The sequence below is a fragment of the Squalius cephalus genome (assembly GCF_949319135.1).
Source record: "Squalius cephalus genome assembly, chromosome: 18".
Classification (NCBI taxonomy): domain Eukaryota; kingdom Metazoa; phylum Chordata; class Actinopteri; order Cypriniformes; family Leuciscidae; genus Squalius; species Squalius cephalus.
Genome location: NC_137139.1, coordinates 24,795,764 through 24,816,923, shown reverse-complemented (window position 1 = coordinate 24,816,923; position 21,160 = coordinate 24,795,764). Strand labels below are relative to the sequence as shown.

At 38.6% G+C, this 21,160-nt stretch overlaps 1 protein-coding gene across 1 annotated transcript in view; it reads left to right on the top strand.

The window, feature by feature from the left end:
• camta1a (calmodulin binding transcription activator 1a) overlaps window positions 1-21,160 on the top strand; it is a 434,758-nt gene that overhangs the window by 69,198 nt on the left and 344,400 nt on the right.

Here is a 21,160-nt window from a genome sequence, read left to right as displayed (position 1 = left end):
CAAGGTTGCATTTATGTTTTTTTGTGAGATATGTAATTGTGAGATATTAAATGTGAAATATTATAAAATAGTAATAAAGACAGATAATATTATATTGTGAATAATTCTGTGAAATATAACACTTTAAAATAACTGTTTTGTATTTTATTATATATTTACAAATAACATGTAATTTATTCCTGTGGTGGCAAAGCTGAATTTTCAGCAGCCATTACTCCAGTCTTCATTGTTCCAGGTTCTTTAGGTTCATTCCAATATACACATTTTCTAATCAATTTTGCTAATCAATTTTGAAAACATTTGTGCTGCTTAATATTTTTTTGTGGAAACATGATACTTTTTTTTCAGCATTATTAGATGGATGGAAAGATCAAAAGAACATGGATGGAAAGATCAAAAGAACAGCGATATTTAACATTTATTTGTAGCAAATGTGAAAGTCTCTGTCACTTGATTAATGCATCGTGGCTGAATTAATAATTTCTTAGTCTTACTGAGCCCAAACTTTTGAATATTAGTGTATTTAATCAATTTAAATGCAATTTAAAAACTATAGGCAATACATTTATTTATTTTTTAAATCATTGGCTGTGTAGCACATCAAATCTACTTTCATACATTCATTCTAGTTGATGACATACACATGCTCATGTATATTCATTCCCTTACGATGATTCATGATATATCCTTCCTCTTCTGTTTAGCTATCCTATGTGTGTTTCTTTGAGCTCTCAATATGTGTGTGTTTATGTGATAGAGAGAGGAAGAGTAATGTGTGCTGCTGTGAGATGTGTGAATTCAGCATATTGGCCTATTTGTTTCTTGTTTCTCTCTCTAACTCCCCAGTCTTCCACAACAGGCAGTGACTAAATCTATAAGTTGACATAAATAGAAGGCTGGATAATTCATTTATAGCTGCTTTAGCATAATCAGTAGCCAGTAATTACACCGTTACATGGCTCATATCAACAACTCGAGCATGTTCTGGTTATCTTGTAGTAATTCTGTAATTAACATTTGATGTATGGTAACTCCCTCCAGACAAACCCTGAGGCTTCAATTGTATGTTTGTGTTGCGTATACGCAGTCTGAGAGTGTGTGAGGGCCCGGTTTAGACATGAGGCGAGTTGGCAGCCTGAGTGAGAGGCCAGTTTGAAGGTTGCCACCCTGTGCTATAGTCTTGCTTGTCTAAGCAAAGAAAACGTCACCTCTCGTCCGTGCACAGTAATAGATAACAGACAGGGACGTGCACGGCAACACTATAAGCACTGTCATGCATGCTTTATTTATTCCTGTTTTTATCTCTTCTGCCCTCTTTCAAAAACGAGAGGGATACATCATCTCCTCCCCCATCCTGTACAGCAGTCAGTGGTCCGAGTGTGTCGACAGATGCCCTCCAGGGTGCACTAACATGTGCCCATCAAGCTGACCCTGAATGTGTTCCTGTATCTCTGTCTGCCTGCCTTGATCAGCCGGGTCTTCTTACATGTAGTGGCTGCCGCTTGTTCCCGCACCCAGCACGTGAAGTGTGTCCAGGGTCAAGCGTATCCTCGCTCTGCCTTATCAGAGCTTCTCTCTCCCCTGCTGTATGAAGCTTCACCTTCACAGCACGCTGTACTGTCACACATACATGCTGTGCAAGGAAAGAGGCCTGTGTCGATGGGATTTCTCTTTTTGACCCTCATTTGTTTGGTTGAATACTGAGTGCTGTCTGCTCTGCTTGTCAGTCAATGTTCTGGTAGAGGAAGTGTAGAGATGGGGCACGAGGTCACTCTCAGCAGGCAGGCAATTCCCATCATAATATGTCAGGATTGCAATGATGTCACCCATTGATTTTAGATCTATTGTCTTCTGGTGGAACACAGAAAAGGTAGCACCTCCACAATTAACATTAATGTATAGATCTGCATAAGATATGTTTACATGCACCCAAATAATCTGCTCAATGGCATTGAAAAGCCTTCATCTAAACACCTCAAACTATCCGATTAAGCTTGATCCAAATGTAATTTCAGTCAGATTGAAAAGGGTGGTGTAAACCTGAAATAATTTGATAGCAATAGCAAAAAACTAAGCATGTAAACTCTTCAATACGATTATCTTCTCAATCGGATTCAAAAATAAGATCTCTGTATACATATGTTTTACTTTATATAAACGTGGATATTTATTAGAGCTGTAACGATACACCAAATCCACGATTCGGTTCGTATCATGATTTTTGACCCACTATTCGATACAAACCTTGATTCTTTTGGGGGGGGGTGATGCGGTGGTGACGCGTTAATGTAACATGTAAGGGTGGCGCTGCCAATAAAGCGCCTAAAAGCGGTCACAAAGAACCGGCAAAAGTAATAATTATAAATATGTCAAATATAGCAAGGAGACATTTTAATTGTTTATTAATAACAATTGTTTTCTGTGTCAGTGGCTGCAAAGATGAAGTTGACGATGCTGACTCGTGATCTTCGCAGTAGTGAATGCGCCAGAGAGAAATGCACATTTCGTATGGATTACATAAGCAGAGAGCAGTCTGTTTTCTTTCGTTTTGAATTGTTCTGTTTAAAAGTAGACATTTCAAGCTTTCTATAGATATATTTCTCAGGTCTGTGAGGCAAGTAGGCTACCTTATATGCTGAGTTTCGGTTCATTTATGAGACGAGCTCCAGTTCACGCGCCGGTGCCTCCATGTTGTGATTATCTATTGTCTGTTATATATATCTATTATGTTCTATTGTCTCTTCTTATTTATTAAATCTAGGCAATTGGTTGATGAAACATTGATTAAAGGAGAACTCCGGTCAATTTTAACATTGAGCTCATTTTTTTGTACATTTGGAGTGCTGTCAATACAGAGAACAACGACAAAAATCGGTGTTGCCTACACCGAGTTATTCTATTTTTAAAATTTGCACCCTGTTGACTTCAATAGGGCAAGTAGTAAGCCTGCTTTTAGCCTCTTAACATCCTTGATGTGTCATTACAAGTGCACAGAAAATGTGAGTGATTCCTTCCGAGTGAACACGGGTGGATCTGACTGCAGTAGATGTTAGAGATGTTAATAAAAACGAAGTTAATTCAGCCAGCGCTCATATCTTTGTTTACATCCTGTTTTCGGTGGAAGGCCATAGTAATCGATTGTCGAGTTCACGCGCATAGGTTTAGTTACCAATGATCACGCGCGTGAACTCGACAATCGATTACTATGGCCTTCCACCGAAAACAGGATGTAAACAAAGGTATGAGCGCTGGCTGAATTAACTTCGTTTTTATTAACATCTCTAACATCTACTGCAGTCAGATCCACCCGTGTTCACTCGGAAGGAATCACTCACATTTTCTGTGCACTTGTAATGACACTTAAAGGATGTTAAGAGGCTAAAAAGCAGGCTTACTACTTGCCCTATTGAAGTCAACAGGGTGCAAATTTTAAAAATAGAATAACTCGGTGTAGGCAACACCGTTTTTTGTCGTTGTTCTCTGTATTGACAGCACTCCAAATGTACAAAAAAATGAGCTCAATGTTAAAATTGACCGGAGTTCTCCTTTAACCCCTTACCTGACAGGGATCACTGGTGATCCCAGATTATTTTAGTTCAAAATATGTTTGAGCTTATATATCTCAATATTAATAACAGTCTGGTTAATTTTGAGTCTTGAACTATAAACTCTCAAGGGTTGGCTTTCTAAATGTATGTGTGTTATGTTTCTATTCAGAATTACTTATGAGCAGTAACCTTTTTATTTTGGGCATTTCATGTATGCAGCACTTGCCAAAATTGGGGGTGATGAGCAAGGGGTTAACCTGTTAAGCTGCAACGCCACTTTTGAAAAATCCCCAGAAATGACATACCCAAACTGAAACAGATACAGTTCATGAACCCTTTGTACTAAAAGCACAAGTATGATCTCGTTTGAAAGCTGACACCTGGCAGTTTATTGTAAATGTAGAATTAATTATTGTCGTAATGACAAAAATTGTTATAAATAGCTTCAAAGTTTTGTAAAGTTATTAGAAATTATTTTTTATGAAACATCCTCATGAAAATAAAATTGAAGTTGGCACTGGAGCAATCTAGAAATGCACTACAGCTAAAGCCACATGTCTAAACATTTTATGTTTAAAATCTGAAGATAATAAGCCCAAAACTCTGTATTTAGTTAAATGTTTTTCAAGACCATGTCATGTGACTAACAGTTAGGGCTAGCTAGCATGTTAGCTTAGCACACCATCAATACACGACAATATATGAGATTAAAACCATGTTTATGCTCAAAACGTACTTTATAACTCAAGCCGAATGTTTTAAATAATCTTCTGTGATCTAATTTAGCTTCAGATAAAAAAATCAGACAGAAAATATATTATTTGATAGTATTATGCACAATGATGAAGTCTATATAGATTAGCATTACATTATAAATATAATCTTTTATTATGAAAATACCTGGCATGGCTTGAAGAACACAGGCAAATCAGATATCATTGCAATCATGTTTATTGTCTTCAAAACATCTGTATCTGCATTTTACAGCGCGAACTCTGTAGCTTTGTGTGTGTTCGAGGCTTCCTGGAATGTCACATGATCATGGCTCTTCTTCATGTTTCATATATGGACTATATTACTGTGCATATAGCGCCCTCAGGCTATTGGTATGAATTGAAAACACTGTGAATTAGAATACCAAACGCTCATAAAGATTACATTGACGCATTTGGGTATAAATTCAATAAATATTATTCCTGTCTATAGAAATATGATGTAAATCTAAAATAATCTATCAATATTTCTCCAAATCTGCACATTTGTGAGCTAAAGCCCTGAGGGACGTTGTTTTGTGTATCGCTGTCATGACGACAGCACGGGAGTTTATTATGAATGGGAGCGGCTGACGCGCATAATTCATATTAAAGGTATCGACTCATTTTTTCATTTCATAACTCCTGACACAAATTAAGACATAACTGTCACTATGAGTTTCTCAGAATACAATAGTGGTCAAATACTGAAACTTGAGTCTTATATCTTTTTAATGATGTATAGTTTGTCAAGGTATAACATTAAATCTGATAGTAATTTTGAATTAAATAAATAAAAAACGCTTCAGTGCGCCGACGCACTGGTGAAGCTTAACAGGTTAAAATTAAGATACAATTAATACAAAACGAAATTCACGTTAAAGAAAGGCTTTGTGCTTTCTGTTTGAGGTCTCTGTGAAAGTTTTAAAGCAGTCTTTTAGTGCCGCTTTCAGAGCGGTCACGTCCGTAACGGAGAACTGTCACGTCCGTAACATTATTTTTTCCTCATAAATGCGAACACGAAAAATTAAATAAAATGAATATTTTATGTTCTGTGGAGAGCCAACCCTTCTTCATCTGGTGGGTAGTATTACTTTTGGTTTGCGCAGTGTAGCCTAATTCACAGAATTACAAAAAAATATTTTGCCTCCTAAAAGTTAAAGAAGTTAAAGATGTGTATTTCCCTCATATTAAATATAAAATGCATGTGTAGACTGATATTTTTCTAATCTCTGGACTCCTTTATTGAGGGAGTATGGATATATAAACAGACGTTTCAGTATATTGGTATTAAATGCATTTTCTGAGAACTTAGATTTCAAGTTTTTACTGCAAATATCACATCCATAACGCTGGAATTGGCCAATTTTAAAGAATTTATCCTCAACTAGTTTTGTGGTGTAGGTCTACGTATTTTATAATGTTAACTTCAAATAATACTAATAGTAATTTAAAGATGTGGTAGCATTGGATCTGGACAGGAAGGATAACTCTGGGAGTTGGAAGGGGTGTGTCGCGATTCTGCCTTCTCACACCGCGACACAGGTTTGTGGATCTGAGTGTCGCGATTTCGGTTTCATATCGCATATTGTTACAGCCCTAATATTTATTTATGCATATGTTTATTTACTGGTCAGTGGAGGAGACTGAATATTAAAGTCCAACTGAAATCAAAATTGACCCTATTTACTTTGTTAGCGCATATTACTAGTCTTGTGGTGAAAAATTAATCCGTGCAAGTTAATACACAGAAAAAAATTGTTTGCCGTCGTAATCTTTAATCAAAGTCTGAAAAGTTACTTCCGGTCTGGAATGGCGTTCCTTCTCTGATGATGTAGGTTTGACGGCTTGGGTTGGGAAACACTTAACCACTCCCCTCAAACCGTTAGTCTGCTATGAGTGAGAGATGGAGAGGAGGAGCGCTAGAGTAAAACCCTGCCCTCTGTTCAATATTCCGTTTCACTGGGAAATACGTCACAACACTGGAGAAAAGTCATTTACAACTTCCGGTTCACGGGGACTTTAACTAAATATTTACTGTGTATCAGATTGAAAAGTTTAGGGTTCATATAAACAGAAATTTCTGAATCTGAAATGGGATTTGATTCATTCGTATAGAAGAAAATGAGTGCATGTTAACACCTATAGAATTGACTCACTTTTTTCACATTTTCTACTCAAAGTTGAGCTACTTGAGTAAGCTGGAGAGTATTAATGTTTTTGGCTGAAAACATCAAATTATCCATCATATTTAACAAATGTGAAACGGCTGGGGATGTGTAGAACTTTGTGAATGTGGGACTTTGTGAAACAATGGAAATCTGTGGCCTGTTGAAGCGATATATCACCGGAAAATGTAAATTATGTTGCCGTTTATTCATCCACATCATTCCAAACCTGTATGGCTTTCTTTTTTTCACGGTTCTACAGAAAAAACACAGAAAAATTAAGCAGAATCTCTAAGCTTCTTTTTCATGATTTAATGTAAGTGAATGAGGATAGATGATTTTTCAGCTCCAAAAGATTTAAAACTGGTCCATATGACTTGTGCAGTATATTCAGAGATTCTGCTAAACTTCTATTTGACATACAGGTTTGGAATGACATGAAGGCATGTAAATTAACAATTTTCTTTTTGTGGCTAAACTTTTCCTTTTATATAAACTAAAAGCAAAGTTTAATTTTTTTTTTTTTTAGCTGAAGCTCTGAATATGAGCACATCTCCCGGCCATCTCCTTGTAAGATGGCACCAATTAGCTTTTTCTCTGTCGGCTTCGGATTGGACATGAACTGCAGCCAAACTGGAGGCTGTATTAAAAATAATGCCCTATATAAGATCCAATCTGCCCCGTATCTGTGCGTCAAGTTGGCGCGTGCAGAGCGGCTTTAAAATCTCATTTATTTCTGCTGTGCAAATGACACTCGCGCACAAAGGTCATCCGCTTTGTTTTTGCGCTCAGGGGGGAACATCCCCTGAATTTATACAAGAGAAAGAGCCCGCGCAACGCGAGTGTAGAAGAAAGTGAAGACTGAGAGAGGGAGTGGGGTATGGGAGCGCAGATTATGTGACGGTCCGCGGAGGCTTGGAATACAAATAAGCGCTGGAAGAGCAAATTCAGAGTGAGGGGAGATGTTACCCTGTGGTCATGCCTCAGGGCCAGATAAGCCAAATGATTCCCTGCACAGTACTTCACGGCCACCCGACAGGATACCGAATGTCTGACGATGTGTCGATTCATTGTTTCTGTTAAAGCATTTCCATTCGTAAATGACAAAGAGACCGGTTTCTGTTTATATTAGTAGAAGCAGGCGAATATTAAGTATTAATTTCCAGCAAAGACACTTCTTTCATGAATTGTGCATGAAGCTTTTTCTTATGGGAGCTGCTGTAATCTCCACACATCAAAATATCTTTTGTCTTTTGTTTGAGAGCATGCACTCTTCACATGAATTTCAGGATGCTTCAAACCATCACATTAGCAATATTATTCTTCTGGCCCTTTTGACATCAGCAGGCATATTACTTTGAACCACTTAGCTGTTCACATCCTGAACGCCAGTCCTAGCATTGGCTGGCTTGCAGGACCTTTTCACTCTCTGGCCCGCTTTGTTAGCTTCGGTGTTGTATTTCAAGGCCTGATTAGATGTCACTCAATTAAAAGCACATTTGGAGAGAGTGTTGCCATGGCTGCTATGTGGAAGGTGGAGAGCCCCATGGTGCTTACCCAGAGTGCTCTAATTAAAACCGCTCACAGTGCCTGGAGAGGAACTGTGCCGCACAGCTCAGCGCAACCAGAGAAGTTTCACACCAAATCAATGACAGCCACGGACGCCTCTCAGATGAAATTAAAAAGGATATGCATGGCAAAGGAGGGAAAATAGAAATGGAGGAATCACAAAGGACTCCTCCTGATTTGAAGCTAGCTTTGAGACAGGCTAGGATTAATACGGCTCTCCTAATATGTCATAGATTGGCACTCCCCTGGTGACACAGATCAGGTAAGGCCCAGTGAAGCACACATCACTTTCTAAATGCTTCATTATTTTACTCTCTCAATCCCCAGTCTAGCATTGATTTAATAAGCTCAAATATATATGGCTTTTTGAATGAATCATGCATTTTATATTGAAGCATCTTTTTCACAGTTTCTGTCTTTGAGTTTCATTTAAATACATTTGCCCACTGGAAAACAAACCATATATGAGTGTTTAATATAGTGTTTGATAGACTTCTACCTTAATTTCTGTCATGAACCCCCAGTGTAAATCCTGGAACAACCTGTTTTTGTTTTTTTCTTTCCTTTGGTATTAATATGCTAAATTAAATGTTGCCTTGCTGCACAAATGAGTCCTTGAAGTATTCCAGAGTGCATGTTTTTGATCATTCCATGCTTCTAATGCAATTTATGAGCCTTTACCCATTTAAAAAAAAACCTAGACGAACTACCTCCCTCGATAGCCCCATTGAACCAAATTTCTGTTTACTTTATTGCTGTGTTTTAATATGTATTCAGCTAGTGGTTGGGGTAGTACTGCACCTGTAGCATATGAGAAATGACTCTGTTCTGCTTACTAAAAGGCACAGTGTTGTCACATTGCCCTATGGATTGATGGATGGTTTGGGATACCTCAAACTATAAAATGCAGAACGCAGCTGAGTAGAAATAGGCTTTATGGGTCATGTTTGCCTTTCAGCATGAACAGATATGTGAGCACTTAATCGCAGGGAGGTAAACTGGAAGGACGTCTGAATCGCCACTCTGCTTCACTCGGCTTGCTGATGCCATATTTGAGTGCCACATTTTCACTTGATTAATGTAGAGATGATATATGGTAAGGTGTTGTGACCTTTTAACCCTCTATGGTACGGTGTTGCTTCCAGGCAACATAGTCTATTTTAGCTTTTTTATAATAAAAACGTAATAAAATTTAATTAGTCAATGCTCTCTAATGGGAGGGGAACTCAAATACTAACTGATGAAAATGCAAAAGAGTGGCCACATGACCCACAGGGGTCCATTTTGGTCCCTCTTTCAGCACACGTGCACATGTCACATAGCTCCATATTTTCTCCACTGAAAAGGGCATTTTTCACTAATTTCTGTCCAGATAATCAGTTACAAAAAATCAGAGTCACCTTCATTGTTAAGTAAAGAAGTATTTTCAAAAACTTTACATTATATATCATCAAATATTTCATAGGAAATTACATAAAACTGCATGTTGCCTTGAGGCAACATTGTACCATAATGGAATCACATAAGGCCATACCAGGCATACTCGGTTTAAATACTTGAAAGTATATTTTATTTGTAAGGAAAGAAGTTTGAATTATCAAAAAAAAAATAATTGTATTTGCATTTTGGCAAACTGAAAACTTAGCATGGTTCGACGGGACATTTGGCCACTATAGTGGGAAATCGGACAAGTAGTAGGTTCGTGGGACGAGGGCATGGCTTGTGAGTGGTCAGCGGGGGCCGACTGGTCATTTGGCCACTATAGTGGGTAATCGGACAAATAGTGGGTTCGTGGGACGGGGGCGTGGCTTGGGACCGGTCAGGGGGTCAACGGGACATTTGGCCACTATAGTGGGCAATCGGACAAATAGTTGGTTCGTGGGACGGGGGCATGGCTTGGGACCGGTCAGGGGGGTCATCGGGACATTTGGTCACTATAGTGGGTAATCGGACAAATAGTGGGTTCGTGGGACGGGGGCGTGGCTTGGGACCAGTCAGGGGGTCAACGGGACATTTGGCCACTATAGTGGGCAATCGGACAAATAGTTGGTTCGTGGGACGGGGGCATGGCTTGGGACCGGTCAGGGGGGTCATCTGGACATTTGGTCACTATAGTGGGTAATCGGACAAATAGTTGGTTCGTGGGACGGGGGCGTCTTGTAAGTGGTCAGCAGGGGTCGAGGGGACATTTGGCCACTACAGTGGGTAATCGGACAAATAATGGGTCCGTGGGACGGGGGCGTGGCTTGTGATTGGTCAGCGGGGGTCGACGGGACATTTGGCCACTATAGTGGGCAATTGGACAAATAGTGGGTTAATGGGACAGGGGCAAGTGGCGCCAAACTGAGGATGAAGGCGGCGCTACTTCTGGGGGTCTCGGATAATCGGGGGGCTCCCGTCAGGCCCCCCCTGACCCCACACGGGTCATTAGGTCGGCCAGGGAGGTCTTCCACATGTTTGATCTTGCTGTTGTTGAGGCCTGGCTCCTCTACCGGAGAGACAGCAGAGTTAGGATGAGGTTCATATTAGGATAAGGTTATGGTGATTGTTAATGTTTTACCTTGAAACAACACCGATTGTAATGTTTTGATATGATAACTTGATGATATGATGGTTTGTAATACTTGCGTTCCACAATGGTACAATGTTGCCTATCTGTTGTTCAGCCAACAGGTCTAACCGGGGCAGCTGGCACTTTCTGGTTGTTATTATTATTATTATTATTATTATTATTATAGTATAAATATCACACTCGTGAATTTTTCTGAACTTTTTTGGACTTTTTTCTTTTTTTAGATTCAGTTGCTATGGATTATCTGTATAAACAGGGCACAACTCAGGCATCTGTAATCTGCATGAAAACTAAATGAAGTAATTAGTGTTGCCGGTGTTAGTTGTACCTCCCTTGTGGCACCACAATGATTCCATGTTGGCCCTCATTTCTCGTACCAGAAAGAATATCCAAATGCTTACAGTTTGGTGTTTGTAAGAAAGAGACTCTTCTTCACTTTGTTGTTTTATTATTATTTTTTTTTTTAGCTGATTATGGTTCCAAAAGCATAATTAGGTTGTATAAGGTTCATGGGCTTTGAGTTCTTATGTAACTGGTGATAGAAAAATACACACTATTCAATGCTCACCATGCCTTTTTTTGGTTGAGTTTTTTCTAAAGTTTAATTTTCACTTTGTATTTTCAATTTAATATAGCTTCCTAGTGCCTTTACTATATAATTTGTTAGTTTTTGGTTTAGTTTACCTATTTTGTTTAGTTTTCTAGTTTTATTTTTATTTTAGTTTTAGTACTTCACATCAACTGATATTTACAGAGGTTTAACAGTATTAAATTTAGTAGTATTTTTAGTTGGTCTGTAAAGATTACGTTTTACGTTTTTTTAAAAAAGTCCAAAAAAGTAATATTATAAATAAAAAGTAGTTTGTTTTAGAATCATAGTGGGTTAGGTTTTTAGTTAGGTTCAGTTTTTCCCCAGTAATGGCAGTTTTTCATTTTTGACAGTTAAGCCAAGCAAGCTCTTTTGTTAAACAGACATTTTGGACATCATTTTGACCTCTTTGTCTTGGGAATTTTTAGCAGCAATGTGAACTGGTGATTTACTAACATTTGTGTGGAAATATGCATTTTATTTATGTAGCATGGGATAAACCATCAGTTACAGTTTATCCAATAAAGTCTCTCTGTTTCTTTGCCTGAGGTTTAAGATCCCTGCAATATATTTTAGCAGAGGCACCTGGTGTTGCTATCAGGCATATTTTATGTAAAACAGCCAGGTATTATTGCATTATGAATTCATTCCAAATGTCAGTTAGTGACTGGGCTTATAGAGGTCTTGTAGAAAGTCACATTTCCATAATATATCCTTGCATTACACATAGTGTACTGAGACTGATCTTCCAGAATGCATTTTTGAGATGATTTCTCCTTTCCCTCAAAATCTCCTAGTCCAGCCATCTCCTTGGTCTTGTTCAAATCAGCTAAATAAGGGAGTTTCTGAATGGCTGATGATGTTTTGGAATGGTATGCTCAGCTGGGCCACCTGTCTGTCCATGAGAGGCCCTCGAGGACCAGTGAGTCTAGCCAAATAAATGGCAGCCTAAAGCGAACAGTGTCGGTTGAAATAGAAAAGAGAGAAGAGCCAGCAGTTCTGCTCAGTGCAGTCAGATCAATATGAAACCTCATTACGGGAGTGTCATAGAACATTTGTGCACTTTCTGCTCCATCTAGCAGCAATTTTGCTGGATAAGCACCGCTCTCATTTGCCCATTTTAAGCATTTCGTTAAAGAACAACCCACAAACACGAACATATCACTTTCAGCCTCAGGGCCCTGGCAAGGCGAGTATCCCCCCACTCCTGCCTTTGCTGGCCTGGACAACCTTCCTGAGCTCCTGAGGCTAGCCAGGCAGAGAGCAGATCACGGTGTGAGCGTGTGTGTGTGTGTGTGTGTGTGTGTGTGTGTGTCAGACAAGGCGTTTCACACAGGCTGGGCTTTGACACCCACTGTTAACCCTGTAATTAATCCCTTAATAACCTAGTTAGCATGCCGCTGTGCAAACCTCTTTGTATGTCAGGTTTTTTAGTAAATCCTATGCCCTCCCCCGCTTTCTACTCTATTGCAAACTTTACATTTTCCCTGAGCAAACATGTAGACTGAACTGACAAATATTTTGACTGACATTTTTTCTAAATTAGTATTTTTAAACTAAATTATTTATTTATTTTAAAGTCACATATTTTTGGTCAAGAGAGACAAGAAGCAAAAGGCGCAAGGTTATTATAGTTTTGCTTTTTTAAATTAGTTTTTATTTTAATATCGTTTTCAATTTTGCTTTAAATTTAAGTTTAGTTTTAGTTAGTTTCATTAATGGTATTGTTAGTTTTAGTTTAGTTTTTATTTTGCAAACACATTTCTATTTAATTTTTATTTTATTTAGTTTCAGTTTTAGTAATTATAGTTTAACAGAGCAAACAGAACACTTCCAGTGTAGACCAAAGCGAGACGCTTCATTTCAGAAAAGTTTATTGTTTGCTGAGATTACAGTTAACTCTTGTGCAGACATCTATACTGTATGTATGTATATTATAAACATCTATAATAATGGTTTGAGATTGAACAAAGCACCAAATAAATGGAACTTAAAAGTATACAAGAAAAAACTATGAAAAATTCAGACAAACTAATTCATATTAAAGATGAAATCTTGTTAAACATGTCTTGTTTACTTTTTCAGCTGTACAATGTAGCAGAGTGACCACTGGCACATAAAAAAACAGCTCAATTCATCTGACTACAGCCAACACAACCTGCTGTGAAGCCAGTGTGATTAAATAATGAAGTATCTATGCAGTGTGTGAGTGTGTACATGTTTTTCTATCCCAGTGGGGACTTAAACCTGAATGCACACAGACTCATGGGGACTTGTCACTGTGGACCTAAATTGAGGTACACAAGCTTATAAATTACAGAAATAGTTTTTTTGAAAATGTAAAAATGCAGAAAGTTGTGTGTGAGATGGGTAGGTTTTGGGGTCGGGTTAGTTTGTTTGTGTGTGTGTGTGTGTGTGTGTTGGGTAGGTTTAGGGGTCGGGTTAGTGTAAGGAGACAGAATATACAGTTTGTACAGTATAAAAACCATTACGTCTATGGAGAGTCCCTACAAAGACAGTGGACCAGACTGTCTGTCTCTGTCTGTGTCTGTCTGTCTGTCTGTCTGTCTGTCTGTCTGTGAATGCATGTGCTTGTCCTGGTATTCCCTACATTGTGGGGAAATATCTCCACATGGATAATATTATTAGCAGTAAATGTTTTGTAAAAACAAAGATAATAGTCAGCCTGTCAACCTTCATGAAAACATGATATCTCAAACATACAGTAGTACATTAAAGGTTTTGTGTGCTTGATGGGGAACAGCATTCTATAAATGCTCCGCTCAAGTTTAAAGAAGTTCAATTCAATTCAAAAGTTCAATTTCCCATTCCACTGCCACAGACGCATCCTTTATGAACAGCTACTGAGGACTAGCGATGTGTTCGACGCTACTAAGGTCCTTCATTGAGCGCGTCACAGGACAGCGGTTAACTGCCTCAGCTTCACGCGCCAAGTGCCATATACAGGCATTTCCCTAAACGGCCACAGGTCAGATTTTCCGCCAAAGTAAAGAGCTTATTAATTACGAAAACGATTATTTATTTTTGCTAATTATTATTTTATTTCACTTAGTTTTTCAGGAACTGTTGTTAGTTTCGTTTAGTTTTTCATTTATTTTGAATTTTGAATTTTATTTCAGATTTTTTGACCAATAGGTTTAGTCTTAGTTTCAGTTTTCGTTTACGAAATAAATTGGAAAGGAGCTTCTTTTTTTATTTATTATCTTTTCTCTCTTTTTTTGAATTTGTGCATCCTTTCTGAATTTTTTTCCTTTCCCATTTTCCCACTTTAATTTATAAGGAATAGTTGAAAGGAACAAAATGATAGAAGCATGTATGATTGGAGCATGTGTGCTTACCGCCAGTGTGGGTCCACAACATGCCTCTGAATTTTATTTCTCCGTATGTAGAGCTGTTTGTAAGTGTTTACATTTCATTTTATGACTACAATATTACAATATTGAATCTACAAACTTTCAATAATAATTGCATTCTCATGCATTTAGATTAGAAAATTTGGGGTTATTTTTGCTTTTTTGGCACTACACAGAGAGCTCAGACATGCTAAAGCGGGAGTAGTTCTTTTTATGAGAGTGAGGAATGTGGTGAGCAGACTGCACATAACAAAGTACTTGAATAATACATAATCTGATTATAGCCAAACAAGCAAAAAAACCTAGAAAGGTCAGTAAGACTTGCAGATGTGATTACGGACTGAAAATCGGCTCTCTCTATGAACACTCTATGAACACCTCTCTAATGAAACCACAGACAAATACCCCTTTCAATTTGCCTATTGACTTGCATATTAATCGTGGACAGAGTATCGGGAAGAGGCTCTCTGGTCAAATCCGTATCCCCCCATGAACGGTTCTGTTGACGTTTTGTTGCTCAGAAATGGCTTGATATCAAATTGGAATGACAAATGAAATGTTGGCACGCAATGAAGGGTGAGCGGTTGGCTGGTGATGAGGTGTGTCTAATTAAACTACAAGGCTTGGTCAAGGAGAATGTGTGAGATGATCTTCAGTCTGTCAGCAGGCTGTATCATGTTGTTTAGCCTCCGGCAGTATGTCACAGGCTGCTTGGAAGAACAGAAGCAGACATTAATAATCTGAAATTTGGGACTTATAGATGGATATGTGTAAAGTATTATGAAAGCAATGATCAGTGCTTTTGCTGCGATGCGTCACTGATAACATTTCATATCTCAAATGATTTTCCTCTTCCATTAGAATCGATTTCGCTTAATAATGAAACATCTTCAAGACGTTTGAGACCTTCCCTCCACCACTGCTTACAAGAGAGCGAGATTTTTCGGGCCAGAGCTTGGCAAAAGGATTGATTGGCTAGGCTGTGAAGGAATCATATCGCATGGTATGTTTTCCTCCCTCCTCTGGCTTCAGCGCACTTGACAGCCAGCCATCAGGGAGAGTGTTTTACAGATCCCATAGAGCCCACAGACTAACTGCACATGACCTCCAGCATTGAATGATGAATGGCAAAAGAAGCTCCTCTCATCCATCGCGGCCTCAACCTCTCCACCGCTTGCTCTCATTCCGTCTGAAACGCCATGAAAGGGCCCACTGGAGACTCCGGCATACGGGCAGCTTGGAATAACTCTGACACTGGCCGTTTCATCTGCTTTTGCATGTGCGGTTTACTGATATGAGCAAATCTCGATACATTTTAAATCACAGGCTCTGAAAGCAAACGTTGGCAACAAAGATGGTGTTTCCAAGAACAAATCTTTGATAAAACACACAGCTCAGCAGCTGTGCTTAGTCCTACTCTGAGCATCTCTGGGGCCAAACTCTGTATGTATGTACTGTAGCTGTGGAGCTTGAAGGAAGGAAAATGCAGCACAAATCAAGAGTTAGAGCAGATGTATGTTGAACAACTGTAGTCTTCATTGTATAAAGCTAATGCATCCATGAATAAGGAAGGAGCAGGAAATAAATGCCAAGTGCCACTGAAAATGAAGAAATCACCCTTGTGATTGATAAATGGTGGGATGCACCATGTTTATGCTTCTTCTTCCTAATGCTGAACTGCTGCATATTCACCCTAAAAGGTAGCCCGGTTGGCTGTAGAAACCATTTTGAATGTGGCCTTCACAGTTAATCATATCGCCTGCACTCTCAGTGCTGATTGTATTGCTGGCTCCAGGGATCTGCCATAATTGGATCCTTGTAAGTGGGCTGGAGAAGCTAAACAACCAGATTGCTGTTTGTTTATACCTTTCATATATTAGTAACGTGCCGAGACTTCTCGAGCAGACTGGGACTTGTTTTGTTACTCGCCAAGCCTAATTAGTAATTTATTGTTAACATATGCCTGGATTGTGGCCCTTTCAAGCTATTCATGATTAACTCAACTTTAATTAGAGTTACTTGTTCATGTTCAGCTCCACCCAAACATGCAGTTGATGGAAGAAACCAGGAGCTTGTCCAATAAACACTAAAGGTGCTTTTGGAGTAACTTTTCTCGACAGGTGTCTGTCAGGATGTGTATCATACCCAGGGTCTGAAATTTTTAAGCTATTAAGCTGTGAATAAATATTTGCAAAATTAGTGTAGAAATTAGGGCTGCATGATTAATCGTATTTTAATCACGATAACGATATCTGCCTCTCTCGATTTAATTTAAAAAAATCGTTGCGATATTTGCCCGCTCGTTTTTTTTATCCTGAAAACTGTTCTATTTTTTGAAGTTTAAGTTTTTACTAGTTTTCATGATGTGAATCAGTTGAAAATGACAGCCACTGACCGTTTTCAGTGTGTATCAACAAGTAGACTATTTTTCTTTGCAGTACGAATTTGCTGAGCGATCTGGATCTGTACTTTGTCTTATTTGCAACCGAAATGTGTCGCTTAGAAGATCTAATGTGAAGACGCATCACAAAGCGCTCATCTAACGTTAAATCATGCCATTTGTATTGACTTGCTGTCTGAGGAACTTGCCATAGTTGGTTAAATGAAGTCTGATGGTTTGAAATTAACACCTTTGGCGGGTGTTAAAAGTTAAAATGAACTTTGGCGGGTAACGCTGTCAAATCACTGGCCAATTTGGCATGTTATTATGTTTACTCACTTTGCTGGGGAAATTCGTGTAAGCCAAATCTGCGCGGATTTTGCACAAATACTTGTGAGTCATCATGATCTATTAAATACAGTGTATTGCGCAGAATCTGCACATTTCTGGCTTATTTGAACACACACGTCACTACACAACAAATAACGGTGTGCTTGTTCACTTGCATTGAAGCAATAGTGTAGATTAAAAAGCATTTGGTTAACAGAAAAGACATTGATAATTTACAACATCCTACATGTTCTTTGTACTGTATTGATCTGTCCACCTAAAACACATTTTTGGTAAAAAAGATGAGAATGAATAATAATAATTCATTACATTTTTATTGCGCTTTTCTCGGCACTCAAAGTGCTTTACATGGAAGGGGGGAATCTCCTCAAGTAGAAGTTCTGAATGGCCGATAACTTAAATTTTGCAACCAAAGTTAATTTCAAATCCTGTTTTTATATATATATATATCCCTAGTAGAAATATTCCTTTTATCTCCCGTAAGATAGGGGGAAAATATCAGATATTTATTTTATTATATATATATATATATATATATATATATATATATATATATACACAAATGGAGATGGAGACAGTGCTGAACATTTAGGATTATATTCCAACAGCAGTCTTCTAAACAATGTCTGACAGGGCTATTTATGCACCTGTTGCGGTGCATTCAAAGTTCTCTTTTATTTCTGCTGAAGTGTCATTGTTCTCCTTACATCTGCATTGGACCCAGATAACCTGCTGAAAACAAAGGCGATCATTATTGTTGCTGTTCTGATAGTACAGAGAGAGTTGAGAGAGTTGTTTACTTTTCCTTGCATTATAAAGAGCCTCTCTATCTTCTCATCTCCGTGTTGTCTTCCACGTCACAGACAAATATCCCTGCGAGCACAGGATTAATGTCACAGGAATTAAACTCAAACACACTGATCTCTTACCATGTACTGCATCGCTCTCCTAACTTAATCAAATGGGTGTGCATTAATTTCAGATTAATATCCTCTCTCTATTGGTAATTATCTGATATGTCTTTGGAAGTTTCATGTCACCTTGGGGAACAGGAAATGTTCTCATCAACTGTACGTGTGCAGCCCCAGGCCAAGTTACATCTGTGAAACTTCCCAAAGCTTATCTAAGAGTTTCCCATTCCAAACCTCTCCATTCCAAAAAGTGGTAATTAAAAATGGATTGCTTCCCATTATACACCCTGATGAACTTCACAGGGGCCACAGTCGGAAAGGGGGGCATTATTCATGTGGCCTCCAGTGTCCCACAGGTAAAGCTCATTTTCTCTAGCAGTAGGATGGAGAGAAAGCTGGAAAAAGGACTGTTTTCCTTTAGTCTCAGATGGGCCCCACAGGGTGGCTGTCATTTCCTTTAAGGTCACTTGGAAAAATGGTATTTTGGTACCGATCAACTGTTTGTCGATCCAGGTAGAAATGACAAACTCCTGCTATTTTGGTCTGTTCCATGCTCTCTCACTTGTTTTGTTTGAGATTATTGTTCACCATATCTCTTTTCGAAATATATAATATACTCCTTAGATAATATAATATAATATATAATCATATACTCCTTAGATACCTTCTTTTGGATACAATTTAGAGAGATTGCAATCCCAGAATGCATTGCAACTCCAGTGATCATTGTAGAAAAAAGCTCTGCACTCTGTAGTAGCTTGCAAAAAAGTAAACCCAAAGAAATGTCCTCAAGAAGGGCCTTGACCATTTTTGCAAATTACGACAATGTGGTGCTTTCTCAATAACAATGTCCCTTACTTTACAGGGTGGCAAGGGTTGTTTTGTATATTAAAAAATGTAGCCAAGTAAAATGAAAAGTCCAGGATGATATGCGATTTATGAGATTTTTTTAATTCTAAACATACTATATAATTCATTAAAAATGGAAAACTATAATCAGTATAAACTTGATTTGTAATTGAAATATAAAATTTTGATCCTCTTTGTTGTAGTGTTTGGATTTAAGAGGAAGCCTCTTTGAGTGTCTCTGCCCTCTTGATTCTGGCGAGTCGGATATTGTCCTTCCATCACCGAAGTATCAGAATCACCTGGATTTAGAATAACATTCACTGGCACAATAAATTAGTGTTTCTAAAAAAGTACTTTATATTTTTATTTATTTTTTTAAATACAATATATATTTAAGCATTGCACCAATTCCAAAAAGGTGCCCCACTTTGTGCCTAATGTTAGCTTAGCATTATGCTAACATCAAACTGTTGGAATCTATTGTGAGTCAAGTGGTCTGTGTGATATATGTGTAGCACACAGAGTCTCTGCATTTGTTAGGATGCTATTTAGAAGGAAACTGACTATGTAGGCAGCTTAATAGATTTTTAAAACAGAACATCTGATCTGTGTCAGCAGAGTCTTTGTTTAATTTCCAGGACAACTTTAGGCTGTTAGAGTTTACCCATATTGGTGCTTATCTGCACCATGCCTCTAGAGAAGACCGTTCTAGCATTTCTCCATGAGGGACTCTTGCATGCAGACCAATGTACTGAAGGGAGCTTTGAGGCTCTGCACTCTGTGTGGGGGGTGTAGGCTGTCTTCACACCTAACTCTGCAAGTGCAAAATGGGGACAAGCTGCCATGCTAGCACCTTTTAACCTCTGATGTCTAATCACTTCTCACTATTACAATTTGTGAAGTCCAATAAAGTATGCAACTAATTTAAAAATGAAAGGTTTATTTGCGATTGTGTTGACAAGTGGAAACTGGAAGAGCTTTGGCAATTTTTTTTCCATTGATTCAGAGTAAATAACTTCAGGATCACCTTCAACCTCACAAATACTAACCTTTAGAGCATACTGCAGGTAGAAATATGGTTTTGGGCAATTATAGTCATGTCAGTATAGCATTTAGTATCCAAGTATGTGTGTTTTTGTGTGTAAACTCAATTATGGAGATTGAGAATAACTATAGGGAGGACATGTTGTAAGTCAGGTCTGTATGTTTCAGGCAGGTGTAGCGCAGAGCCTCACCTTGTTTATCATTGTAATTATTCTGTCTTTGAACTCAGTATGAAGGAACCCTAGAAAATGCATGAGCCCTGGGACTGGGAGGATATGTGAGGCAAAAAGCAGAGACACAGAACGAATGTTCTCTTCAGCTTCCAGCTGAATTCTGCTGAGATGAACATGGTAGAGAGCTGCCTTTTTTTGCATTAAATCCCCTCTTCGGCTTTTGACTCCCTCTCGCATGGCTTTTGAGTGCTAAAGGGATGCAGTTGGATGGAGATGGGGAGCGAAATCACTCATTTTTATCTCCCAGATGGGGCAGGCTGGCATTAGCTAGGGCTTGCCTAGCTTTATGGCCTTTTCCCTCACTTTTGTTTTCCATGCACATTCTACTTTCTTTTTTTTTATTTAAAAAAAAAAATGTTTTATGTGCCCTGTATTTTCCATGCCATGCCTTACTGTTTAATATGCATGATCATTTTTATTCCAGTATTTATGCCCCTTCTACACAGGACAGACTCTTCCCAGGGGCTGGCCCACTTGTCCCATGGATACAGCGGGAATGAAATGGCTTCCTTCTCAGGACGAGCTAATTTATTTGATACGCTCTTCAGCTGAAAAGTAGGGTGTCCCCCACACTCATCCTCAGCCCCAACATTATAGTTAATTGAATAGCGCTTTTACCATTTTCACTCTGTGAACAACAGGATCAACTAGCCTGATTTGTTGTTTTATTGTCCACTCTGTGCAGTTTTATGGGGATCTTGGAAACACCTGTGTGGCAAGCCTGTTATTTTTTCTAATCTGTGCACTTGCTCCAAATGCTCATTGTACCGTGACTGAGATGTGACCATGACCTTGAGGAAGAGGAGGGCATATACACACC